The sequence below is a fragment of the Canis lupus genome, chromosome 11 (genome assembly GCF_011100685.1).
Source record: "Canis lupus familiaris isolate Mischka breed German Shepherd chromosome 11, alternate assembly UU_Cfam_GSD_1.0, whole genome shotgun sequence".
NCBI classification, from domain to species: Eukaryota; Metazoa; Chordata; class Mammalia; order Carnivora; family Canidae; genus Canis; species Canis lupus.
In genome coordinates, this window is record NC_049232.1 from 33,011,220 (window position 1) to 33,018,437 (window position 7,218).

At 34.7% G+C, this 7,218-nt stretch overlaps 1 long non-coding RNA gene across 1 annotated transcript; it reads right to left on the reverse strand.

The window, feature by feature from the left end:
- Positions 1–218: 218 nt before the first annotated feature.
- LOC111098039 lies at positions 219–6,948 on the reverse strand. The gene is made up of 5 exons (XR_005366387.1): positions 6,820–6,948; positions 4,720–4,772; positions 2,366–2,394; positions 1,736–1,842; positions 219–415 (listed from the first exon to the last, which is right to left on the reverse strand). It is a non-coding gene; the product is annotated as an uncharacterized LOC111098039 (long non-coding RNA).
- Between the last annotated feature and the right edge of the window lie 270 nt (positions 6,949–7,218).

The following is a 7,218-nucleotide window of genomic DNA, read 5'->3' on the forward strand; positions in this document are numbered from 1 at the left end:
GCCTGCTTCTCCCTCTGTCTCTGTCTCTGCCTCTGTCTCTCTCTCTCTCTCATGAATAAGCAAACAAAATCTTTAAAAAAAAAAAAAGCTCTTTAGTGCAATTGTGCAATTTACCACATTAACATTAGAGAAGTTGCTACATTTAAAATTATACTGGAATACAAAAATACACATTTGATATTAAGCCAAAAACTCATAATAAAAAATAAAGTCTCAACAGCTTAGGGATAGAGAGTAATTTCCAAAACCAAATGAAAGGGAACTAGGAAAATTCTAAAACAAACACAATACTTAAAAGCAAAATATTAGAATATCTTCTCTAAGATCCATAACATTATATGGTTACCTGATACCAGGGTTTACAATCAGTATTTCTTGGAGACTTTATCCACTAGCATTAAAAAATAAGTAGTAGCTACAATAATAGAGAGGAAAAATATTTAGACAATATGACCATCAATAAAAAATGCATTAACATATGAAGACTATATTAAAATAAGAGATTTCAAGAAAATTGTTGGATACAACATCCATATGAACAAATTGACAGCATTGCTATTGGTAATTTATAACTTCATCAACATCGAGATACACCAGTGGATATAAGACAGAAGTATTTGTTTTCATGGAAATTAGAAATCAGAACATGTAATTAAAAATTCCTAGTAACAGCCAATAAATAATTTAATTACTTCAATCATTTGATAAACTTTAGTCATTTTTGCCTTTTTTTTTTGAGATACATCTGACATATAACATATCATAAAACTACCTCTTCTAAATTGTACACATCAGTGGTTGTTAGTAATATTCACAAGGGTGTACAACCATCACTCCTATATGGTTCTGAAACTTTTTCTCACCCCCAAAAAGACCTGCTATCCATTAGAAGTCACTCCCATTCCCTTCATTTCATAGTCTGTTAGCCAATACTTTTTCTGTCTCTATGAATTAGCATATTCTGGAAATTTAATTAATTAACTAAAGACGTGGGGAAAAGGGGCAGAGGGAGAGAAAGAATCTCAAGCAGACTCTGTGCTAAGTGTGGAGCCAGATGTAGGGCTCTATCTCATGACCTCGAGATCATGACCTAACCCAAAATCAAGAGTCAGATGCCCAATACACTGAGCCACCCAGGCACCTGGAAATTCCATTTAAATGGAATCATACAACATGTGACCTTTTGTGTTGGTCTACTTTTGCTTGTCATAACATGTTATCTGGATATAGAAAAATTTGAACCCTCATACTTTGTTAGTAAAAATGTAAAATGGTGTAGCCATGTGAAAAACAGTTTAGTTGTTCCTCAAAAAGTTAGAGTTATCATATGATCTAATGTAGAATTTTTGTCTTTTTTAAATTCAATTTCCAAATAATTGACCTAACCTTAGTAAACAGCCACTCCCTCACTTGCAGTTATTCTATAAGCCCACAAAAGGCAACATAATGTAGTATTTGAACACCAAAACTCTGGGAGCACCTGGGTGGCTCAGTTGGTTAAGCAAGTGACTTTTGATTTCAGTGAGGTCATGATCTCAGGGTTATAAGATCGAGCCCTGAGTAAGGTTCCATGGTGGGTGTGGAGCCTGCTTAAGATTCTCTCTCTCACTCCATTTGTCCCTCCTCCCGTACCGCTAGTGAATGCTCTCTCTTTCTCTAATAATAATAATAATAATAATAATAATAAATACCCAAACTATAAAATCAGGAATATCTATGTTTAAATCTGTCTTACCATTTTACTTGGTGTTGACCTCTGTAAAATGTCAATAATATTACCATCTTCAGTGGGTTGCTATGAGGACCAAATAGTTAATTCATATAAACTGTCTAGAATGGTGCCTGAAAGAGAGCAGCAACTCATTTACTCAGCAAATACTTTTGAACTTCAGTTATTCCATCTTACATTATCTTACATGCTAGAGATATAATGATGAGAGAATAAACATATTTAAAAAACCCTCACTCTCCATGTTTCCATTCTATTGAAAAAAACATGCATTTTTTTTAGTTTTATTTGTTCATGAGAGATGCAGATAGAGAGAGTCAGAGACATAGGCAGAAGAAGAAGCAGGTTCCCTGCAGAGAGCGGGATGGGAGACTTGAGCCTAGGACCTGGGATCATGCCCGGACCTGGAGGCAGATGCTGAACCACTGAGCCACCCCAGCAACCCAAAAACATGTACATTTTAATGTTATTATGTTTCTTTTATTACATTAAATGTTGATATATTAAAAATAGTATATATTTATAAATCTAAATATAATAAAATCAGATGGTGATAAAGTTTATGAAGAAAAATAAAGCTGAAAGTAATAGAGAACATGTGTGTGATATATGCAAATACATAGTCATGGGTGTTACCTTTGTGAAGGTGACATCACTGCAGAGACCTGAATGAAATAAAATGCAGATATTTATAGGTACAACATTAGAGCATTAGAGACAAAGTAGAGACAAATGTGAATTTCTTGATGGCATTAGTTCTGGTGGCCTAGGAATAGCATGGATGCCAGAGTGGATGCAAAGTGATGGAGCTGCAGGATGATAACAATGAGGTCAGAGAGACAGAATCCAGCAAAGTAGAGGCCTGTGATAGTTGCAGGACAAGGAACAAGAGTGTGGTTCCTTAGGTCAAGTAAAGAAAATAGAACCAAAAGGAGGAGGTGACCAACTGTCCCATTTTACTCAGAAATCTCCCAGTTTTACCATGGATACTGAGACATCTGGTCACTCACAAAAGAATACTGAAAACTGACATTGGAATTGGCAACACAGAAACCTTTCTTGCCCTTCGTAAAAGTATGAGTAAAATGGAGGGAAAGCCTGATTTTCTTAAGTATTCAAGAGAATATAGGAGGAAATACCAAATTAGGTTCATGAAGAATACAGTCTTTCAGAATTTTTCTATAAAGAGAACAGAAGAAGGGAAAATAGATCATGGGTTTTCAGTTGTTTTTCTTCATTTTTATTAAAAATATTGAACCTGACCCAACTTCTTACATTCAATGACTTTCTTAATTCATCAGTATGGTGATATACCACCTTTTAACATTTGTTCTGCTTTAGACTAAATGTTTGTGTCCTTCCAAAATTCATCTGTTAAATCCTAATGCCCAATGTGATGGTATTTGGCTTTGGGAATTTGATTAGGTTATGAGGACAGAGACCTTGTGACTGGGGTTAGTGCCCTTATGAAAGAAGCCCCCTTTCCTCCTTGTGAGGACAAAGCGAAAAAAGGGCCTCCTATGAACAAGGAATCAGGGCCTCTCCAACACTGAATCTGAGGATATCTTAATCTTGAACTTCATAGGCTCCAGAATTGTGAGAAATAAATTTGTCTTATAAGCCACTCCTTTTGTGATGTTCTATCATAAAAACCTGAATGAACTAAGACACTCCCCAATAATTCTTAGAATTAAGGAATTTTGGAGAAGCCCCTAATATTTAATAATCCCATTTGAAAGTCCTTCTTTCTTAATTGTTTTGAACAATTTGAATTCTATATTTTCTTCAAGGCCCATTTAATTTTTTTTAAGATTCTATTTATTTATCCATGAGAGACACAGAGAGAGAGGTAGAGACACAGGCAGAGGGACAAGCAGGCTCCCTGCAGGGAGCCCAGTGTGAGACTCAATCCCAGGATCTGGGATCATGCCCTGAGTCAAAGGCAGGTGCTCAACCACTGAGCCCCCCAGGTGTCCCATCGAGGCCATTTAAAATGTTGTTTTCCTTGAGATTCAATTATATCCTCTAATTTTTTGTTTGTTTTTGTGGTGTTTTTAATTGGCTTTGACATATATCACATTCCTAGAGCCCTAGTAGATCTTAAACTTCTGGGTAGTGACACATTTCTATTTCTTCTGTCTCCTGTTTTATTCTCAGTGCATATATGTATGAATATATGTATGTATATATTATATACACACCCCAACCAAATGTTTGCTAGCTTGATTCAGTTTGAGGATGCAGTTCTAGTATATCTGAAGTGCTTTACCGTTAGGTTTCAAAAACCAAGGAAGTCTCAGTTCTAAGAGTAATGGATGAAGATATACTGTGTTTTGGGTGAATTTACAACATAAATCTTCTAATGGGCATGCCCAGATTCTCTCTGCAAAGTTATCTGACTAGGTACTGCATGTAGGTTCAGTACGTTGCTTTAGCTGAACGATGCTTTACTGCCAATACCCACTTCATTATTATTTATCTCAAAATAATAGAAATACATTATTCTCTCTTTTCTGTGGTGATGTTCAAATAGCGAGCCCAATTGTAGTGTTCTGTTCTTCTCCTAGAGCTGTAATTTAAATTCTGAGATACTCAGAATGAGAAATTAGAATGCCTTTTGCTTCATTTATAAAACCTGACAGCTTAATTCCAAATACTTTGGAGATTTAACTAATGAGAAGTGAATCAACCCTTCAACATTAAAAAGAAAATCTATAATTTGGCCTCATCTAGTGAGCAGAGCAAAATGTCAAATTATTGTAGGCCAATGGACAGGATTTTTTATAACTTTTATGATGTAGATGTTTCATAATAATGTCAAAACTTCTGCTCTATTAAGCCAGCATGTAACTGATCCAATACAAATTGCCCATGACACTAAATTGTATTGATGTCTTATCACAGAGATAAAGTTGGCTGTGGAAAGTGGGCCATGCTCCATCTGCAGCAAAAGAAAGATATTTGGGAAATCAAGTGACCAAGCTACTTACCCCTTCTGGAATTGCTTGCCTGTTGCAGCAGCTCTGAGGTATACTTGCTTAACCTTGAGTAATAAGAGTCGAAAGATCTAAATTGAAACTGACAGTCAGGTTTTATATGGTAATTTTCTATTTGCTCCTGCTTCTCTTTTTACTCAGCTTTTAGGTATATACAGTGTATCCATTAAAAGCACTCTAAGTTTCAAATTCTGTAGGATCAAATGCTTGGACTAGACAGCAAATGAAAATGTTGACAAATGTGATTTGCGCAAGTTGCTGCATTTATACCACTTTCCAGAGTATGTATATTTCTCCTTCAATTGTCAGAAGTAATTAAGAGCTACAAATAATTTGATAATAGCTCATTATAATACTATGTGCATGTATTTGCAATTATAAAAGATTTTGATATCACAAAGCCTTGAATTTACAAATCATGATAAGTTTTTCCACAATTATATATTTATGGAATATAGAAAAACACAAAAAGCTGGGGATATGAGAGATGGGAATATTTTGTTTTTATGAATGGTCAAATGAAATACAAATATTTAGCCAAGGTAAAGCAATGTTGAAAATAACTTTTCAAGTAAATAAAAAACTAAGGTGGAGCATAAGGATTAGGAACATTGTTTAATGCTTAAAAAGGCAGTGTACAAAGGATAGAGATCATAGGAAGGTGTATTTCAACTCAACAAAAGAAGTATGCTCGTATGTTTATTTAGCATTCTTTCAACATTGAGTTGGTTGGTTGGGGTAGGAAGTGACTTTTCCATCTCTGGATATTTAAGCAAAGCATATGGGATTAAAGTAGGGGTTTTCAATCTTGTTTTGACTATGTCTCCTACTACAAAATACCTTTAACACTGCCCTTAATAAACACATGTAAGCTTTATAAATATCATGTAAATGATATTTGTCATTGATACCTATGATATATTCTGATACTATTTATACATGTTAAAAAAAGCTAGTGTTATGACTCTCAACATTTATTTTTGCATATTACTAATATTTCATAACAGACTCTTGGAAAACAATAAAATAAATATTCCCTTAAAACTTTCAGTCTTATGATTCTTTCAAAATAAAATAATAGTACACAACAAAATGATGCAAACAAATCCCCATAACAACTTTGCATCTTTATTGTTTGAATCAGCTAAATCTGACTTATAACTGACCCAGAGCTGGAAAAGATTGTTTCTCAGTCACATGCTGGAGGTCTTAATCCTTTCTAGAATCATATCTGAGTCTTTGGAGGCCCAGTGTCTTAGTCCATTCAGGTTGCTATTTAAAAAATATTACTAGGTAGCTTGTAAACAACAGAACTTTGTTTCTCACCATTATGAAGACTAGGAAATCAAGATTAAGTTGCCAGAATGGTCTTATTCCAGTAAAAACTCTCTTCCTGGTTCATAGCCAGTACCTTCTCCTTGAGTCGTTTCATGGTAAGAAAAGCAAGGAATCTCTGTGGGTTTCTTCATAAAGCACTAATTCCACTTATGAAGGCTCCACCCTCATGACTTAAGCACCTCCCAAAGGCCCCATTTCCTAATGCCAGCATCTCTGAAGATTAAAATTTCAATATATGAATGGGGGGAGTGCACATGAACATTTATACCATAGCATCCAGAAATTCAGGAGAAGGCAAGGAAAGAACACTAATCACCAGTGTCAGAGTCACCCTTGAAGTGTTCATTGCCCCAAATCCTGTGGATCTTGAGATGAACAGCCCTGCTAACTCTAGAAGAATAGACAAGGAATCTTCAGTTTCAGCACTCATAGCCACAGTTCTGAACATCTGGTTCCCTTGACAGGAGAGACTGGAAATCTCAGTATCTGTGATGGAACAAACCATCACAATCTTGGATGCATAATATGTGTATTATGTTAAATGTATAATCAAAATAGAATACTACCAAAATGTGGCAACCCACTACTCTATTTTTGCATATATCTTTATTTTGTACTTTTTTGAAAAGTTATATGTAATTCAATACCCCTTCATTGTATTAACATTTAGTTAGTTGCTAGTTTGGGTAAAATCATGTAAATAATAGTGACTTGAGGTTATACTATAAAAATAATTGATACAAAAATATCATAGACCTGATTTAAATTCCCGTGTATTCTTACTTCATGTGCCCGAAAGTCATCGTTTTCCTTTTCTGTAAAATAGTTCTCAAACCTGTAGGGTTGTCTGAAGGTTAAGCCATAGAAGAGTGCTTATAACTGTCAGAGCCAAAAGAACTTACACAGACATGACAACATAATGTAATGTGATGTCCTACATGGAACCCTGAACAGCAAAAGGACATTAGGCAAAAAGTTAAGGAAATCCAAATAGAAAATAGACTTAAGTTAATAGTGTATCAAAAAAAAAAATAATGATGTATCAATATTGGTTCATTAATTGTGACAAATGTACCATACCAATTTAAAATGTTAAAAATAGGGAAAAGTATATGGAAACCCCCCAAACTATCTTTGCATTGTTCTCGCAGATAT